This window comes from Mytilus trossulus, chromosome 6 (genome assembly GCF_036588685.1).
Source record: "Mytilus trossulus isolate FHL-02 chromosome 6, PNRI_Mtr1.1.1.hap1, whole genome shotgun sequence".
Classification (NCBI taxonomy): Eukaryota; Metazoa; Mollusca; class Bivalvia; order Mytilida; family Mytilidae; genus Mytilus; species Mytilus trossulus.
This window is the reverse complement of record NC_086378.1, coordinates 57,853,379-57,874,437: the sequence shown is the minus strand read 5'-3', so window position 1 is coordinate 57,874,437 and position 21,059 is coordinate 57,853,379. Positions and strand designations below refer to the sequence as shown.

General features: G+C 31.6%; 1 protein-coding gene and 1 long non-coding RNA gene across 4 annotated transcripts in view; both read right to left on the bottom strand.

Annotated features, from left to right (window-relative positions):
* LOC134723585 (galactoside alpha-(1,2)-fucosyltransferase 2-like) overlaps window positions 1–21,059 on the bottom strand; it is a 107,831-nt gene that overhangs the window by 8,803 nt on the left and 77,969 nt on the right. The window contains exon 1 of one of the 2 annotated variants that reach the window (XM_063587156.1): window positions 4,305–4,416. The exons of the other annotated variant lie outside the window; for it this stretch is intronic. The gene's annotated coding sequence lies outside the window, so the exon portion shown is untranslated. Of the gene's footprint in view, window positions 1–4,304; window positions 4,417–21,059 lie in introns of those variants that run through there. 2 annotated transcript variants of the gene reach the window in all.
* LOC134723584 (uncharacterized) lies at window positions 8,359–19,830 on the bottom strand. Of its 2 annotated transcripts, none has more exons than XR_010108120.1 (3): window positions 19,779–19,830; window positions 9,795–9,882; window positions 8,359–9,101 (listed from the first exon to the last, which is right to left on the bottom strand). It is a non-coding gene; the product is annotated as an uncharacterized LOC134723584 (long non-coding RNA). The 2 variants fall into 2 exon arrangements; XR_010108121.1 differs by lacking the exon at window positions 19,779–19,830 and adding an exon at window positions 12,755–12,772.

The window sequence follows — 21,059 nt, the reverse complement described above, 5'->3', positions numbered from 1 at the left end:
TTTGGGACACTTTTTAAAAGATGGATGTATCTAAAAATCCCATGAACAGTCTTGCACTATTTATATCATGGAACTGACGACCAATCAGTTATCATTTTAAGATGAAGCGTAAGTAAACGCTTAACGATCGATTACACAGGTAGACTTAAATACCTTATTCGGGTGTATACCCTCACAAAGTGACAAGGTGTATTACCAACGGGAGGAGGGAATCTCTACAAAAATTATTAAACGATTCCCATAATATATATTGTGGTTTTTTTTAATCTTGTTTTAGTATCATAAGGGATTCAAAATTTAGAACTTTAGGAAGCTGTTTTTTTTAGGGGAAAGGGGGGATGAATCCAATATATTTGAGTTGGATTTTTGTTATGTTAAATAATGCAAATCGTCTAGAGGGTGGTTAAGCACACTTTTAAAAAAAAATTAAAGGTAATTCTTCTGACGAGCCTATGTTTAACAAATTTTATATATACTAGTCAACAAAAGAAACGATACACGACTTTTTTCAATTTAAAGATGAAGTTTTCCGTTTGAGGGAAGTAATATTTAATAAGCATGGAAATATAAATCCGTTTAAAAAAAGATTTGTTTTTGCTTTCATGACGTCATTTGGCGAAATTCAAGTTTTTTGACAAAATTTACATAAAACGACAACTTTAAAAACAGAACTTCCAGCTAATGATGACAAACTCTCATTTAAAGACAAATTTTCAAAATTGAACAGTTTCTTTGTTTTTTTGGAAATCAAGTTCGGCTTCACAAGAAATCGTTAAAATGTAAACATTATCAATTGAGTTACCATTGACAGTATGTGTAAAGTAAAATTAATAAGAAAAAACCGTTTACAATCTTAAAACTAATCCGAAAGGTTCCAAATTCAAATTTACAGTGTGTTGTTTTGATATCTAAAAAATTGATTTGAGACGAAAACATTTTTATCTTTTTTTCCATTTTTTGAAATTTCAAAAAACACTTTTTTACCAAAAATTAAAAACCCATTAGTTACAACATGAACATAACTTGATTAGCATATTGAATATTTTTAATCAAATTTGAAAATTCATTTTGGTACTTAAAAAATTGTGTTGATTTTGTGTTCAACTTTCCGCAAAAATAATTTGCACCCTATGATCGTTTACACGGAATTTAGTTATTTTCCTAAATGTTTTGATTTTCATTATCATTTGTGCAATGAAAGCTTTTGAACATAGTGTATCTCATTTTGTTTTAGCTTTATTACTTTTTGATAAATATCATAGTTTCTTTTGTTGACTAGTATAGTTATCAATTACTTCCCAAATTCATTCAATTTGACATTTGTCGTTGCATGCAGTGTACTGATCATTGATAGACAATCATTTAATCGAAACACAACTAAGTCCACTGATAACCTTATTTTAGACTACACTAATATGTTATATTTTAAGAAATCGAAATAAAGGATCCCCGAAACGAGTCTTACGTATGGATCGTCAAATTTTAAGAAAGTTGTAATAAGAACTATTGAATGCACACTTTTTATATAGACAATAACTGTTTAGTGTCTTTAAATATCAGCTGTATTTGTACGAGGCTAGGAAACAAGGTGTATGCGAGCTTTTAGCGAGCTACTACACCTGTTTCGAGCCTAGTACAAATACAGCTGATATTAAAAGACACTAAACAGTTATTGTCTTTATCCTGCAATTAATTCTGTATATTGTTTGTGTTTTGAAATCACGAAAACTAACATATTTAGCATTTATTTTCGATTTGTAATCCCTTGAGGCCCGCGTAGTAATATCAAAACCACACATTACGCCGAAGACGGGTTCGCTAAAAAAGAATCTCGAATGGTCAACAATAATACAGCGCTCAAGGTGAATAATTATCTATTTTATCATAACAACTAATTTCAACAGTAAAAACAAATAACAAAACATTGTCCAATTTGAAACAGAAGTGTACGAGTTGTCCTACGCTTCAGACTTGACACTCACTAAACATGCATGCTGAAATTGACATGGTTGAATTTGTAACACAATCATACACATTCAAGTTTTGAAATCGACAATTGTCATCGTCATTGGAATGCAACTCGAATACACATTCTGAGGTCATACAGGTTCAAACAATACTCAGCCCGGCAGTGGGCGGAGCTTTAAAGCGATATCTGTATAGTATACAGATACAGCATAGCGATATCTGTAGGGCTGTATCTGTATAGTAGGACACCCAATTGCAGAATAAATCACGTTTAATGCAAATTCTTTAAAAGAAACATGTATTTGGGTACTTTTTCATATACGAAAACACGAGACGCAACAAATCTCGAAAATGAACCTGCGGGAATTATGTTCCCTTTTGTCTCAACTGTTAAGTTAATTATCTAAAAATTTGAAAACTACTCTATAAAATTAAAGATTTATGTGTCGTCAACTTCAATGTCTGTCGAATAAATTATAAAGATATCCATGTACTTTGCTGGAAGTAATAGTTTTCGTACTTCTAGTTTGAAAAATTTAAGCCATTGGACAATAATATTTTCAGCAGGGTATGCGATCTCTGTACATATTGCATGTAACTGTGTTAAGCATGAGTAATTCACACATACAATTGTAGTTGATATTCCTTTCATGACTTTTTTATTTAAAAAAACACTTATTTATAGCTTACTATGTATGAATCGAAAATCCACTATTATCTGCTACATGTGCTAGATAGAAAAGAAGAGACATTGTACAAAATGTCTATGGTCATTTAAAGTACATCAGGTTATGTTACTAAGAAATTCATACCTACAAACAAACAATCTTCATAGTTTTTAATTTCCGAAAATATTACCATCAAGTTCCAGAAAAGATATTAAAAAAAGTAAACAAGAATCGATAAAATCAAATGCTCGACATTAAAAGTTAATCGAGTGTGAAATTTTTAAATTGATAAAAAAAAATGCCTGCTACGGTATTTACGACACAGACTTCGGAAAATTAAATTGCACAATGAACAACAGTTACCAAAAACAGGAGCAACACGGAACCTTTTCAAACAAAACTACAGGTAATCTCAGGTAGTCCAGAAAAGTAAACAATTCTTGCTCCACTTAGCAATTTTATCATTTCTAATTTCTGAAATTTCACTTCTGAAACAATCTAATCGTTTTGTATTATACGTGTTTTTAAAACATATTTGCAATATTCCATAAATTGACAAAATTGTGTCAACAATCAAAACAGTCATAATTGGTTAACGTGACAAGAATCATTTGATACAATAAAATCATTAAATACATAATATTTCATAAATGCGCCAAAAATTTTTATTCATTCAAGAAAACAAGTATGGTTGATTTTTTGTTGGACGTCCAAATAGCAAAATAAAAGGACGGCATGTAAATTTAAAGGTCATTATTGAATATCCCCACTGACGACATGACATTAATCAAAGGACACCATAATACCAAAGACAATACCTTAATAAATGAACAGAAAACACTGTTTAAATTTTCTAGACATAAGGACACATTATTTACAACAGTGTAATTATTATTGACTGCAGTTTGTCATTCGAGTAATTCTAAAGCTGAATTTTGTTTCCTTCTATCCACAACTTTTATTGAATAGGATCATAAATTGGAAGAACAAAAAATCCGTATCAAAACGAATTCTTGATAAATACAAATAAGACAAATAAAGGAGTAGGTCCGGTCAGGACCGATTTTGGCCTCAAATTTCATGTTCATCTGACGAAAGATTTTGACCACTTTTTAAACACTTAAGTGTCTATTTTATTTGAATCAATTAATTTATGTGAAAGATTTTAACTGATTTAGTCATAAAAAAAACACCGATTTAAGCTGAAATATGAAAAATCTACCAAATATGCCGAAAAATGTCATTTTCAGATGGTTTTTGTCAAAAATGAAAAAGGCCGCATCCGTGTTCATCCTCAACCTTTATATATGTTATGTATTATAATAAAATACAACTTACATTTCGATACTATGGATGAACGCGATTGCGGCCACTTTCGTTTTACACGAGAACCGTCTAAAACTTAACTAAAATGCTAGAATTGTGAAGATTTCAGTAATTTAGCATGACTTAACGGTGCTAGCATTATGTGCATTGTTATGTCAAAATCAGCCCATATTTATATAGCAGAAGTATTCTACTGTCCAATGAATAACTAAAAGTTAACATTTTAACAATTTTGTAAAACTGCTATATTTTGGGGCCAATAAGAGGTCTTACTGGACCTACTCCTTTGAGCGACATTTAACGCAAACCACAATTAAAAATACAAAGAAATTAAAGTCTCACCTTAAACGTCAATTTATTCATACATAATCTTCCATATATGTAATAAGATTTCACAAATAAGGAAGTTGTTGAAAGGTACGATGTAGTCTAACGGAATCACATGTTATAAAATATCCAGCGGGTCTTTATAGATGTTTACTTATTTTGTCGTAAGCATCTTTGATGTATTCCGCGTTTTACGTTTTTACAGCCCCGATTTCAAGGGGTCTGTCATTTGAGCAGATTTATTTTAGCTTAGTTGTTGAAAGTTGCACTTCTGTAAAAATTGGCAATGCTGTTTCCCATTTGATTTTTTTTTACTATGCACTTTTACTATGAACTATCGTAAAAATAATATATTTTGAAATGAAACAAATTCGGTTGAAAAAGTTACTTTTCGATTTATCTTGAGCATTAACATTAGTATCATACACCAGGTTTATTGCAACACCATTAACCAGGTTAATTCTAGTATCAAATACCATGTTAATTTTTGAATTATATAGAATTATCAGTATTATAGCATCATATATCAGAACAAATTAAGTTTCAATATGCAAAGTTACTTTTAATAATTTAGACCAGGTAAATAATAGTATCATATATCAGGTAACATTTAGTTTTTAATGTGTCATGTATATTTTAGTATCATGAACCGAGTTATTTCAAGTATCATATACAAATAAGGAGATGTTGTATAAAGTCGGCTATAAATTAACTCGACAAAATTTCAATTGAGAAAACTAACGACTGAATTTATATATCGAAAAAATGAACGAAAAACAAATATGACAAACCAACGGCACAGACTGGAGAAAAGGCTTCTGACTTTTATTGTTATAATTTTATCGCAATAAAAAAATGAATGCGATAATGATAAAACATCAACTATATATATATCAATGAAGACAGAAAGCAAACAAAAAACTAAAAACAAATATTAAACTAATAGTAGGTTTTAATCTACTTTATCAATCGTGACCGTAGTTTCCAATTTTCATTAAACATTTAAACAAATAACAAAGTTTAGCACCAAAGTTTTTGTAAATGTTTAAATAAGTGATACAAATTTGGAGATATTAGGGAAAGAACAAAAATATCCAGGCAAAAATCCTAGGCTGGACTGATCATTACAAAATGATATTAATTTTCAATGAACTTGGCACAGGCACATAAATAATTTGGAGGGGTTAAACATGTTTTAGAGAGCTCAACCCAACCTTTAACCTGGGACGTTTGTGTTGCAGCACAACATAGGAACAAACTGTAAAACATCAGTTGCAGTGAGCTTTACTTAAAGATCGATACGAGGATCTAAGATAACTAATATCAAAACGATAAAGAATGTGCAATTATTGAAAGGTAGTTCAAATCCAATAACTACTAATAATAGTAAATAAATCAAATTCTCTCAGACTAAGGTATTAATCCTTACACATCCAATGGATTTAGTGTAAAAACATAATAAACAGTCAATGCAATGTATGGCCCTGTTTAATGCCTATATATAAGTTAACATTATCGACAGGATGTAGTTCTTATTTCTGTACATATATAGGGATAAATTGTTAGTTTTGTTGTTGTTTAAAAACAAAATCAATGTTACTACCAATAAAAACAATTTTTAAGATTTTACTGCTACTACCAAGTTATTCAGGAACCATATGAAAATAAGGAGATGTGGGATATAGTCGGTTATAAAAAGAACCCATAGATTTCTGTCTCATATACAAGATTAATTTTGATATCTTATATCAAGCCAGTTCTAGCATGTTATCCTGGACTAATTTTAGTATCGTTTACTAGGTTAAATTTATTCAGATACCAGTCTAATCTAAAGGAATGTATCTCCCTTATGCAAAGCTCTGATTCCTTTCACGGATTTTGGCTATACTTTTTGGACCTTTTGGATAATAACTCTTCATCTTTTATATAAGCTTTGGATTTCAAATATTTTGGCCACGAGCATCACTGAAGAGACATGTATTGTCGAAAAGCGCATCTGGTGCAAGAAAATTGGTACCGTTAATTTTATTTTTTTACTAGTATCATACACCTTGTTTAAACCGACATTTTCTTCGGAAAATACCTGTGATAAGTCAGGAAAATACCTGTGATAAGTCAGGAAAATACCTGTGATAAGTCAGGAAAATACCTGTGATAAGTCAGGAAAATGACAGCTGTTTTTCACTCGTTCCTTTGGTTGAATTAGTCTCATGTTTTCTTTTAAAGGTTTCGTAAAGTTTCTCTTTTTGAGTTTACCTTTGACTTCGGTTATTTTGTTATTTCTTTTTTAATACCAGGTTAATGTAGGTATCATTCGATATACCAGGTTAATTTTAGCATTATATAGCAGTGAAAGTTTGATATCATATCATGAATATATTAATTTTTTTTTAAACACGAGGCGTATAAAAAGTTAGTTTGGTAAAAGAAAAGGTCAAATAATGACTATTAAATGCACACTTTTTATTTAACATTTTCTGTAAAGAAATTCTCTTGCATATTTTCGTGAACTTTTACATATACGAAGTGTGTTTCTCTTGTATAAACTGTATAGTTGTATAACTAATAATGGAAAACTATTCTATAAAATCAAAGAATGATGTATCGTCAACTCAAATGTTTGTCTAATCGATGATTTAGCTATTTATCTATATGGCCCAAAGTAAGTTTATCAAGCAGATGACTTCGGACTATACATATACATACACGAAGAAATGAAAATATCACCTTCAATACTTTTTAACCAAACATTATTTAACTGAGAACAGACAAATAAAGAAGTAATTTCTAAGTACGATGTTGTCTTATAAATTAACATGTTTACATGTTATAAAATATCTAATGGGTCTCTATAGATGTGTTAATTAAATGCATAAGTATATCGTCGTTAGCATCACTAGTGTATTTGGTAGAAAGCATCACTAATGTATTGCGCGTTTTACCATTTTAAAGCCACGATTTCAAGGGTTTATTTTAACCAGAATAATTTATCTTAGTTGTTTAAAGTTGCACTTAAGTAAGTGATGACAATGCTGCTGTTTCCCATATGAACTATTTTACATCTAAAACTGTGCACTTTTACTATGAACTTTCGTTATTTTTTTTATCCTGAAATGGAAAGTTCATATGCACTACTATTTTTTGCAAAGTTCAAAACATAGGCTGGTCCGGAATATTTTCATCATGTATATGCCTTGAACTTCTAAGAGTTAAACAACTTGTACTAAAATTATGTGCTATCCTATCCTTTACTGTGAGTCTTACTTATAATTTCCAACAGCATTTGTACTGATAAAATTTCGAAGGTATGAACAGTCTCCGGGACAAGTTTGCAATTCCGCTGAGTGCAAAAGTTGTCACCTTAATTTTTGGAGTTAAGTCAAAACAAAGTTGATAACTTGGTTGGTATTGGTTCCCTGATATTTGTCCTAAATTTTTTTGGCTCTAGCACCACTGTTGAAAAAGTTATGCCCCTTTTTTCAACAATTTCCTCAGAGGAAAAGTACTTTTCCTCAATGGAAATCAAATTTCCCTGAAGGAAAAAGATTTTTCCTCAAGGGAAATTGTTTTTTCCTCAAGGGAAAAAGATTTCCCTTAGGGAATTTGCTGCATAATTATTTCCTTTGAGGAAATTCTATTTCCTTAAAGGAAATTCTATTTCCTTAAAGGAAATTCTTTTTCCTTTGAGGAAATTTGCAGCTTCAAATTTTCCTTTGAGGAAATTTGCAGCTTCAAATTTTCCTTTGAGGAAATACTTTTTCCTGTGAGGAAATTTGTAGCTTCACATTTTCCTTGGAGGAAATACTTTTTCTTGTGAGGAAATTTTTGACAAACACTTTTCCTTGGAGGAAAATTCAAGACAACAAATTTCCTCTAAGGAAATCATTGTTCTTCAAATTTCCTCCAAGGAAATTTCTGAACATCAAATTTCCCTTAAGGAAATGTTTTTCATTATTTTTACTTGTTAAACATTTCTTCACTACACCATGTATACAAACAGTATGAATATAATTATTAAAAGACTGTATAATTGATGCAAATGATATTTTAAACTTTAATAAATGTTTGACTCAACATTTTAATGACATTGAAAATAATACAGTCTGACTGTTTAGATCTAGGTATTGTTTATACTTTTTATATAAATTTAACTTTGATTTATAATTTTTTTGGAGCAAATGCTTCTGTTTTCTTTGTAATTGTTTCAATGCGATACATTAATAAGCAACCAATTTGAATGTCATTATATCATTTGTGGTGTTCTAAAGAATTTGTTTATATATTTGCAGATTAAATAATAAAATAAACACTTTTCGTGTTATTTTAAATTAGAATTTCTTCTGTTTCAGCTTGTGTACAGTTATTCAATCCACTATGTAAGAATTCAGTGAATACATTATTCCATTCACTAAACAATTCCCTTCAATTCTAAGAGAAATCATTTTTGCAAATTGTTCTTCAATGATCTTCTTCTGTATATTTGATATGAGGGAGTGATGTAAGTGAGTGGATAAAACTGGTGTTCCTTTTTTCAACAACAAAATAGTATTTGTTCTGCATTCTCCTTTCTTTTGATTAAGATATGTTGTTGCTTCTATGCAATAGTGTTTTTGTGTATCTATGATAGAACTCCATTTTGTTTTATATGGTCATTATCATGTGATAATGTTGAAATTTCCTATTTCTTTTTTGCAGGAAAGCACACATTCCATTTCAAATTAATCCAATTATGCACTATGTAAATAAATTTCAACTTTAGGTTTCCTCTTCAGTAATGACCTATTGATCATGAAAACCAAGATGTCTGATCACCTATAAATACACAAAATAAACAAATAAAATGTTATAAATGGAGAGAGAAACAGCAATAAATGTTTTTCATGTGTATCTTTCCTTATTAAAATACATTAAAACTTGAACTCGAGAAAAATAAATAACTGCGATGTAGACTAGAAAGTATAAAATGCCAAATAAAGTATTCACGAAAAATTAGTTGATTTACAGTCGTCAAGTCCATGTTTGCAGGAAATTTACATCATTGGTTGTCTGGTGGAGAGTTGTCTTATTGGCAATCATACCGCATCTTATTTTTATATAACCTTGCCATATTCCTATTGTGCCTGTCCAAAGTTCAGAGCCTGTAGCTTTTGTCAGTTTAGTCTGACACTAAAATTTAGTGGTTGTTGTTGTTGTTGTTTCATACCGGTCATATTTATTTTTTGTAATTTATTTTGTTATAAACTAGACAATTAGCATGATTAGTTTTACAGTTTGGATTGATTCAATGTTTCATCTTTAGGTCTTTTATAGCTGCCTACTTTGACTATAGTATAGGGTATGGATTTTCTTATTATTGAAGGTCGTAACAGGCCTACAATTGCTTTCTCAAAGCCATGATAGTTTTCATATTTAATATATACCACTACTTTGAATTTTTATAGTAATCATGATACTAGTTATCATCTTTCAAGTTCAATAACTTTTTAAAATTAAAAGGTGCCTTACCATTTAGGTTTAGTTGGCTTCTGCAAATTTTACATTGCCTATCATTTCTGCTGTATATTATTTCTCTGTATCTTCTATAGTTCTTGTCCTATACATAAAAGAGTAAAAGTTGAATGACATCTTGCATCAATATTTTTTTCTGTTTAATGTACATTTATATGTATATTAATGTGTGTTTAATAAAAATCTAAACCATGAGTGCGTGATAAGCTTCTTGCCCTTATAGCTGGTCTGTAAGCTTTAAATGAATTTTATTGATCGACTAAAAAACTATGAGCACTGCGCAAATAAGACCCCTGCCCTCCAAAAAAAACAAAACATGCACAAACAGTGGTATTCATTGACATAAAACATGTATATAATTTGGCTCAATTTATAGATCTCTCAAGTGACTATAAGTTTAAGGCTGCGATTTTTTTAACAAATACATTTCTAAAACCTTTCAAAGATTTTGAAAATGGACAAATTTTAAATAACTTTGCAACAACTAAAGTTCCTTAACTCTGCATCTTATAAAAAAATATACATGATAAATAGGGAATGATACTCCAGCTTGAATATTATTCAAAGTTTCAAAGGAACATAACTGAAGAACGGTAAAAGTTTTACTACCAAAATTTGAAATTGATCTGATTAAAATTGTGATAAAAAGTATTGTTTTAAAGTTTAATAAAATTTGGTTGAGGGAAACTTAAGTTATAAGGCCGAAAAAAAAAATCCCATTTTTAAAGAACATAACTATAGAATTTAGTAACAGAGACACTACCAAAATTCAAACTTAATCTGTATTTTGTGGTGATAAGCATTGTGTATTGATTTCATAACATTTGGTTGAGACAAACTAAAGTTTAGAAAACAGGAAACCAAAAATTCAGCATATTTTCCCCATTTCTAAAGGGGCATAACTCTGATACTCTAGAACAGTAACACTGACATCACCAAAATTCAAACTTGATCTGAGTATTGTGATAACAAGCTTTTGTAAAAGTTTAATTGAATTTGGTTGAGGCAAACTAAAGTAATTTTATGTAAGAGAACAAAAAACAACTTTGGGACAGACGGACAAACGATCAAGTGTTAAACATTATGCCCCCTCCACTTTGGGTCATAATAATAAAAAGGGTGTTTATGTCAAGATATAAAAACAATTCACCAAAGTTTCATAAAAATTTGTGAAAGCATTCTTGAGACTATCCTAATCCCAAGTCATAATAGTACAATGCCATAAATCAGATTTTTTTTTTAAATTAAAAGGAAAATTATCATGTTTATGTTATACAATAATAATTCACCAAGTTTCATGAAAATTGCTCAAAGCAATATTAATAGTATACGTACTGGAAAATCTCCCCCTTTTATGAATAAAATCCCTAACTTTAAATTAAAAATTTAAAATCCCTAAAAATTAAAAAGGACCTTAATTATCATGATTATATGTGACTTGTTATTTAACATAACAAAAAAAAACCAAAGGCAATGAAAATGAAACTGACAATGCCAAGGCAAAACATAAGATGCAGAAAAGAAAAACAAAACAAAACACTTAGCAACACCAACATCACCAAAAAACAAGTGTTGAATTTATGTGCTCAGTCAGTCAGTGAGAGTTCGCAGATCCTGACCTACTATATCTATGCTTAAAAACCTAAAAATCATATAGTTTTAATTTCTAAACATATTTTGTAAATTTATACTTGATTAACAAGTGAAACTGCGAGCTACTGCTCACTGATGATACCCCCGACGCAAGTGGATAATATAAATAGCGTAAAAATATGCAAGTGTACGGTAAACAGGAAGTTGTCGAGTGATGAATCTGAAAACGCATCACACGGTATAGCTGACTTATATAAATCCTGAAACCAAATTTCAGAAATCCTTGTATTGTAGTTCCTGAGAAAAATGTGACGAAAATTTTCAACTTGGCTATCATGTGTAAAATCATACAAGTGTTCGGTTAACAGGAAGTTGACAAGTGATCAATCTGAAAACGCATCACACGGTATAAATGACTTAAATAAACCCTGAAACCAAATTTCAGAAATCCTTGTATTGTAGTTCCTGAGAAAAATGCGACGAAAAATATTCATGGGACGGACTGACAGACAGAGGTTAAACAGTATACCCCCCTTTTTTGAAAGCGGGGGTATGAAAAGTTGTCATAAATAGCATAGACACCTTTGAGTTTTGAGAACCACATGTGTTAATTGTGCGAGTATAATCATTTATAATCATGCACAAGATTGACTTTTAAAAGCCTATATATTGAAATTTTCTGAAAATATTGCATGCATTTATTAATACGACCAATTTCAAGAAATGCACAGTGATGCGAGATGATTTATTTAATTGTAATTTCAGGAATTTACAGTAAAGGCTTTTATCCCCACTGCATTTTGCACTTTTTCTTATTTAGGAGCCAGAAGTTATGGCCTTTGTGACCTTTGTATGATTTTTATTTTAGTTTCTCTTTTTTTGTATTGAAGAGTTTAGTATGACGTCCATTATTACTCAACTAGTATACATTTTTGTTTTATGGCAAGCTAAAGCATGACTCACAGGCACGGATCCATGGGGGCTGAGGGTTGGACATGTTGGAAGCCCCCCTTTCTTTAATGGACGATCAATGCATTTGAATGGGGACATGTAGTTTGACCACCCCCCCCCCCCCCCCAAAAAAAAAAAATTGTCCTGCGTTAGGAACCCCTTTATATGACTCAGGATCCACCCCAGTCCAGGATCCACCCCAGTCTCAGGTTTTGGGATCTTCTCGTTGCAATGAAGACCAATTGGTGACCTATGGCTGTTATCTGCTCTTTGGTCATGTTGTTCTCTTTGATACATTCCCCATTTCCATTTCAATTTTCTTTTCAGTTATATTATAAAAATTAGAAACGAGTTTGGCGCGTTTTATACAAAAATATAATTGTCTGTGCTGACAGGGGAGTATGTGTGCATACCAATATTTAAATTTTCTAGGCCTTTTTTGCGTAAACCCCTGAGGGTTTACGCAGTATATATTGGACGAGTGATGTAGTCTTTCGGAACACCGGATGTTATTCGGAACACTTCTGTTCTTTCCATGACCACCTTTCAAATACATGCGCAATAGCTATGACCACTTTTCAAATGCATGCGCAATAGCTTACTAATCTGTTGAATATGCATTAGCATCTTAAGTTGCTATCGAGATATTTTACGTATGTTCTGAAATTTATATAATACTTTCTTGCACACAATTACAAGCTGCTAATATTAACCTACATGCGTAGTATTTTAATTAGTCAAACGATGTAACCAGCTGTGCTAGATATGAGATAAGATTTTATGTAAACAATGCGCTTTATATTCTGAACGAGAATAATTAAAAATAAAATCTTTAGAAAGAGCTTTAGTAGCATTTTATTTTAGATTTTACGTTAAGTGAAGATGTACATGTTTTTTATACTGAAATTAAAGGGAAGTCTTTCTTGCATATGATTAAATTACATTTTTTTTTTTAAATGTTGCAACTTTAATAAAAAAAAAAATGGTTATTAAAAATAAAATTAAATAGATATTGAAAATGAAAAAATAAAATATTTTGAACGAGAACAATTAAAAATAAAATCTTTAAAAAAAATATTAGCACTTTTTGAAATTTTACGTCTAGGATAGACGAAGGACATGGGAATCATAAATATGTGCCTCAAATAGGTGTAAAAACGAGGATTCGTTTATTGAAAATAACGTTAAAATTAATTATGAAAGTTATGTCCGTATTTATTTATTTTCATTAATATTGCAAATTTAAAGTTATTTTCTTTGTTTAAATATTGCAACATTCTTTACTTTTTTTTAACTGAAACCAGGAGGTCACATAATAACCTCTGAATCCTTTTCGTCATTAAAATGCGACTGATAAGTATAGATATTCAATATGAAAAGGGGGGAAATTACCGTGACTGAAATCTAAATCTAAAATTTGTTTAAAAAAAACCCCACATTTGACTATGCAGATGTAAGAAATGATACTTCAAGCAATGAAACTACGAATTAAATGTGCCACTTTCATTACGACTGATAACCTAAAAATGAATTATGCATGCATTTTTAGCAGACTTAACCAGGTCGGCGATAAGATGTCGAATATAAACCAGATGCTCCGCAGGGCGTAGCTTTATACGACCGCAGAGGTTGAACCCTGAACGGTTGGGGCAAGTATGGACACAACATTCAAGCTGGATTCCGCTCTTAATTTGGATTGTGATTAAATAGTTGACACAGCATAGGTTTCTGACACAGAATGAATGTATTCAAATGAACTTAATTTTTTTGTTTTCTCTTAGAGCAATTCACTATGCTGTTGAATATTAATCCTCTCAAAAAAATGTTTGAAGAAATTTTCTTTTTATTTATGAAATTTCAAATGAGAAAAATTGAACCCAATTTTTTATTCACATCCCCCTTTCCCTTATTCCAAAACTAATTTCAATTAAAATATTCTAATGGAGTTTGCAACAATTACTACTCATTTAAATACATCATAAAATATTAAGATATAAAAAAACTGCTTGTTATCACTGAATGGTAAAGATTATTTAAATTTATCAGTTGGTAGTAAAAAGTGAATATACATTGTATATTGTATATAACAAAGATTTAAGTTGATTCTGGACAAAGAAAGATAACTCCAATTAAAAAAAATTCTTGCAGATATTTCTTGCTTACTATACTGGACAAAGAAAGATAACTCTTAATTAAAAAAAAATTGCTATTTCACAATATTGTGAAATTAGATATTTCTTGCCATTGCACAATACTGTGCAATTGAAAAGACTTGCTATTGCACAATACTTAATATAATAATTTTAGATCCTGATTTGGACCAACTTGAAAACTGGGCCCATAATCAAAAATCTTAGTACATGTTTAGATTCAGCATATCAAAGAGGCCCAAGAATTTAATTTTTGTTAAAATCAAACTTAGTTTAATTTTGGACCCTTTGCACTTTAATTTAGACCAATTTTAAAACTGGACCAAAAATTAAGAATCTACATACACAGTTAGATTTGGCATATCAAAGAACCCCAATTATTCAATTTTTGATGAAATCAAACAAAGTTTAATTTTGGACCTCTATTTGGGCCAACTTGAAAACTGGGCCAATAATCAAAAATCTAAGTACATTTTTAGATTCAGCATATCAAAGAACCCCAAGGTTTCAATTTTTGTTAAAATCAAACTAAGTTTAATTTTGGACCCTTTGGACCTTAATGTAGACCCATTTGAAAACAGGACCAAAAATTAAGAATCTACATACACAGTTAGATTCGGCATATCAAAGAACCCCAATTATTCAATTTTGATGAAATCAAACAAAGTTTAATTTTGGACCCTTTGGGCCCCTTTTTCCTTAACTGTTGGGACCAAAACTCCCAAAATCAATACCAACCTTCCTTTTATAGTCATAAACCTTGTGTTTAAATTTCATAGATTTCTATTTACTTATACTAACGCTATGGTGCAAAAACCAAGAAAAATGCTTATTTGGGTCCCTTTTTGGCCCCTAATTCCTAAACTGTTGGGAACGAAACTCCCAAAATCAATACCAACCTTCCTTTTGTGGTCATAAACATTGTGTTTAAATTTCATTGATTTCTTTTTACTTTAACTAAAGTTATTGTGCGAAAACCAAGAATAATGCTTATTTGGGCCCTATTTGGCCCCTAATTCCTAAACTGTTGAAACCAAAACTCCCAAAATCAATCCCAACCTTTCTTTTGTGGTCATAAACCTTGTGTCAAAATTTCATAGATTTCTATTAACTTAAACTAAAGTTATAGTGCGAAAACCAAGAAAATGCTTATTTGGGCCCTTTTTGGCCCCTAATTCCTAAAATGTTGGGACCAAAACTCCCAAAATCAATACCAGCCTTCCTTTTATGGTCATAAACCTTGTGTTAAAATTTCATAGATTTCTATTCACTTTTACTAAAGTTAGAGTGCGAAAACTAAAAGTATTCGGACGACGACGACGACGACGACGACGCCAACGTGATAGCAATATACGACGAAATTTTTTTCAAAATTTGCGGTCGTATAAAAAGAAGATATGGTTTGGTGTCAATGAGACAACTATCTACAAGAAACCAAAATAACACAGGAGTACAAACTATGTGTCTCCGTACGGCCTTCAACAACAGACAAAGCACGTACCGCATAGTCGGCTATAAAAGGCCCCGAAAAGACAATGTAAAATAATCAGTCAAAAAAGAAAATTAACAAAGTCCGTATCATCGTATGCGTAACTTAGTTGCTCACCAGAGGAACGCTACGCAAGCACTTAAACCCGCGTTCCATAAGTTTGAAGTACGTCGAAAAGCAAAGGTATGCTCTTGGTGAACGCTTTTCCTGCAGGAAAACTTTAATGGAACATAAAAAATTTCATTCAGCTCAAGCGTTTGTCGAGCGTATACCTGTAAACTGCACATAAATATTATACACTCTGCACGAGCGTTGAAAACGCTACAGATAAGTTTTAGACACGTTAAGGGCACATTGCATACAAAAATACTCGTCGCCTTAAAGCTTTCATTTAGGAGCAGTCCGATACGGGTGAAACTTCATCAAACCTACAGAAGATATTACACCCTCTCCAACCATGCAACATGGAACAAGACATATAAGTACAGGAACTACTCCCATTAGTTTCAGCTGTACAATATCTACAAAAATATCCCGCCTGCCTCAAAGGTGCATAGGATCGACCATGGTCCAGCACTAATGATACAAGTATCAACCAGAGTTACAATGACGTGTTAGTAAGTCTTTAAAGGCCACCGAGCGGCCTCCAAAAATGAAAAAAAAAAACTCTATTTAGTCGGCTATTAGATTTAAAAACAAAAATCAAACAAAACTAAAAAGCCGTATTGATAACAAAATAATTAACGAAAAAAACTTGACCGACATGAATTATGAACAACAACCACTGTACTACATGTTCCTGGCTTTAGCATGGACATTGGTACATAAACAATGTGGTGGCCATAAACCCAACCCTCCCTAATGAACCAAACCATAAGGACAACACATCGCAAGAAAAAAACTGTAAAATATCAGTTGCAATTCGCGTCCCTAAAAATATGGGTAAGGTGCACAATAACCACTTACATAAAAACAATAGACACAAATCACTGAAATAATCGCACTTACGGAAAGCTATGTCAAAGCTAGTAAACATGTAGACGAGTCAGTTGGCATAGACGGACTGGTAAACATAATTACACAGAAAACAAGATGGTCCATTCTACATAGTTGCCAAAGGACTGAATCATACATACAAATTGAGAAGGTGTGAAAACAACAAGATGCTTAAAAGCATGATCAATGCAAACAGGCTGAAAATATACACTCCCCCAGATCATCGTCCAGATCAAAATGCACCTCCTCCTGATGTTCCACGTCCAGACCCAAGGAGGGAAGAACAACCAAATTTCCAAAATCCAGTCCCTCCACTGAATCCAGACAATGATGAAATTATTCTGAATCAAGATGCTGATACTTCAGATACTGATGAACCTATAGATGATGGTTCAAAACAATTTTATGATGTTGAAAAACTTGTCCAAAGTAAAAAGATCAATGGTGAACAACAATTTCTGGTAAAATGGGTTGGATACAGAGAAAAGACCTGGGAACCAGAACAAAATCTGCCAATTCAAATGGTGCGTCAATACCTTGCAACAAAAACACAAAAAGGGACCAAACGAAAGAAAAGAAAACGAAATGATATTTTTCATTAAGTTGCATAAATTAAGCATTTATGACTGATGCTTTTCATATTTTTCTATGATTTCATATTTTTCATTGTTCTAGTATTTCATAGTGTCCTAGTATTTCCATTGTTCTGTACATTTGTATTTCATATTGTTCTAGTATTTCATATTGTTCTAGTATTTCATAGTGTTCTAGTATTTCATAGTGTTCTAGTATTTCATAGTGTTCTAGTATTTCATAGTGTTCTAGTATTTCATATTGTCCTATTGTTTCAAATTCCATGCAATTGTATTCTATTCAAAGGTTAGTGAAAATCAGTGTTCGCAGATTCAGTTATTTGTTCTATTCCAAAGGAGATTTCTAGTTCATTATTCCTTCCTTAATATATTAGTTCATTCGTAAGTTCAGTTCATTCAGTTCAAAATGTGTGCATGTTCATGTGCAGTACAAACACATTTTTTTTGACAAAAGTGCTCAATAATAATTGTTTTACCTTGATCTTACATTCAGAATATTCATGTGACTTTGGCAAAACTTTGATGTCCAACTAAGCTTATTTTCTTATAACTTTGTTTTCTGTGTATTGATGTCACAATTATGAGGAAACTCATGTTCATAGTGCTAAAAGGGAGTTATAAACCCTAAACCAACATTCAGTGCACACTCTAACACCTTCTACCTTTCTTTTCTCTAGGAACCTTAAGTTTTGCCACAGTCTTAGTATGGATGCTTCTGCTGAATGTTTTAGCTGTGAATGCAGAAAAGGAAAAACATTAAATAATCCTGTGGGGTACCTCAAGGTTACTTAAGGTAACGCTGTGAATCATGTGACTCACATATGTCACTAAGGGACGGATTAACTAAATTATTGAGAAGGAAATTGTACTAAATTATGTAATCCTTTATTTGCTATCTATTGTGAAAAAGTCTTTGTTAATTGACTTGTAAATTCTTTATGTAACTTAATTTTACCAAACAATGCTATGAAGATTAAAAGTTACGAAACTATATTTTTCCATGTGAAATCAGATATCTGTAAAGTTATAAAACTTAGAGATGAACTTTTATTATAAAAATCATGAAAATAAGAATCTTTATTAAAACATATAAATATATACAATAAAACATGAAAATCTGAAACAAGAAGTGAAACGTGAATTTCCGCTGTCACATAAACATGTAAACAGACTGGCGAATGTGACAGACTTATTGACAAACATTCACATATAGACAGAGCTGCAGTCGGGAATGTAGAAAGACTAGGAGAAACGCATAGGTACGCTTTACGCACACCCAATACACGTTTTAGGTCGTTGTGCACACGATACAGATATGATTGACAGGTTGAATGCATCAAAGGAGTAAGTTCGGTAAGGGCCATATTTGGCCCCAATTATAAAGTTCATAGCTACAAGACAATAAATGTTTTAAGTTGCCTTAAAGACATGTTAGAAAGTTAAACAGAACTTTTTTTTGTCAAAGTTTAATTCTAACACGTTGATTTTTACATCCAAAAAAGGTCAAAATAAGGACTTTTGGTGAAATTTGACAAAATCAGCTAGATTTCAACCAAAGGAAGGACCAGGAAACATAGAGCGCAGACGTCGACAAGCTTAAGATTCAAATAGGACATGTGAAATGTCTTCACAAACATTATTTTAAAAGATCTTTGTTGTCGACATATGCGCTCTATGTTTCCTGTCCAATAATCTATGGAAATTCACCCATTTTCATTGATTTTTTCGTGAAAAATCAATTTGAGTACAACTTGTGACGTCATAATGAAACGCAGAAACGTAAAATTTTCAACAAAATGATTTATATCCTAGCTAGTCAATGTATTAGCTATAATTTATCGTGATATTGGTCGATAAATCTGAATTTGAAATTTACGCTAAAAAGAGGGGCCATTTTATGACCTTATCGAACATACTCCACTAGCGTATTGGTAGCTTGCATGATTTTTTTTACCACGGCCGACGTACGTCGGATCTATACGTTGATGTGTGAAGCCGGTATTAAATTAGGTGAACAGGCAATGTCAGTTTCTAATTCTTATGCACAACAAAAGTAATATAAAACAATACATCTTTATTAAACAATTATCTAATATATATATATATATAATGCCAAACAAGCATTTGGGTTTACGATTGCATTTCTTTTTTTAAAGAAAGCAACTTGTTTTGAATATTTTGTGCATTTCTTGGTAAAATACTGTCAGACCTCGAGTGCTGTTGTTTTACAAAAACGGTCAAGTAATGTACAGGGGAAAGAAACGAACTAAAAAGACCAAAATAAGCCACAACTAATGGGGGTCTCATTGGGGGTTCTGTTCACGGATCCCGCTTAGTTACTATTTATTTTTTTAGATTCCCGCATGATGCCATTACGCTTACACTATATAAGTGAACAATTCTGATATTTTTGTAATTTCCCATGTCCCGCTAAACTTCATTTCGCATTTTCACGGCACAATAATTTGAGGGAGGATATAGGACCTTTATCGGGACTCCGGGATCGGGTGTTTTTAAGCTCTGGATTTCGGGATTGACCCTTTCGGGATGCGATAATTCTTTTTTCGAATTTCGGGACCTCGGGATTTCGTGTTTTAAAGCCCGAGATTTCGGGATTTCGTGTCATAATTTGACTTTCATGTGTCACGTTTACAAAAAATATGCCTCGACAATCCCGAGTCCCGCTCAGACCCCCTTATACATACATAATGAATAGTCAGTAGTCGGGTCAAATACACATGTATATACTTTTAGACGACCTTAGGCAGCAACCATTTGATTTTCTGGGGGGGGGGGGGGGCTATGGTTTTTTTTGGAAAAAAAAGTTTGTTTCCAGGTTTTGGTGAAAAAAATAATTTGTTTTGGACCCTGAGAAAAAAAAATTGTTTGTTTCACCCTCAGCTGCCACTATATGTAATGCTAAAATTGAAAGAAAAAATTTGTTTTCGGTTTGTCGGTAAAAAAAATAGATTGTTCTTCGCCGAAGGCGAAAAAAAAAGTTTGCACAGAAAAAAAATCATAGCCCCCCCCCCCCCAGAAAATCAAATGGTTGCTGCCTTAGATTCATTTCACAGCGAAAATACTCATTAATATTGAACATTTTAGATCACTTCACATTTAGATTTAATAACTTTTAAAATTAAGACCAAATAGATTTAAGATCATTTAATCGAAAGATGATAATTTGTCAATGAGCAACTGTAACCAGGTACTGCATTTTTTTGCATGCGTCAAGAAACAGTTAAAAGTTAAACTTCTCAACTGGACTTTTTAGTTAGTTTGTATACCGGACCTCTTCTCTATTGTGGGATTGAAAAAAATCTAAAGTTAAAAATGCGGTTTTGAGCCTATTTCTTCTTTTTAATTTGGTAACACGTTAAGCCATTAGTGACACTAATATGGTATATTACCAATAATAAGGCCATATATTTCGGTGTGTAGAAATACCGCAAAAGACTTCTTAGTGCACTAAGAAGAAAGTTTTTGCATT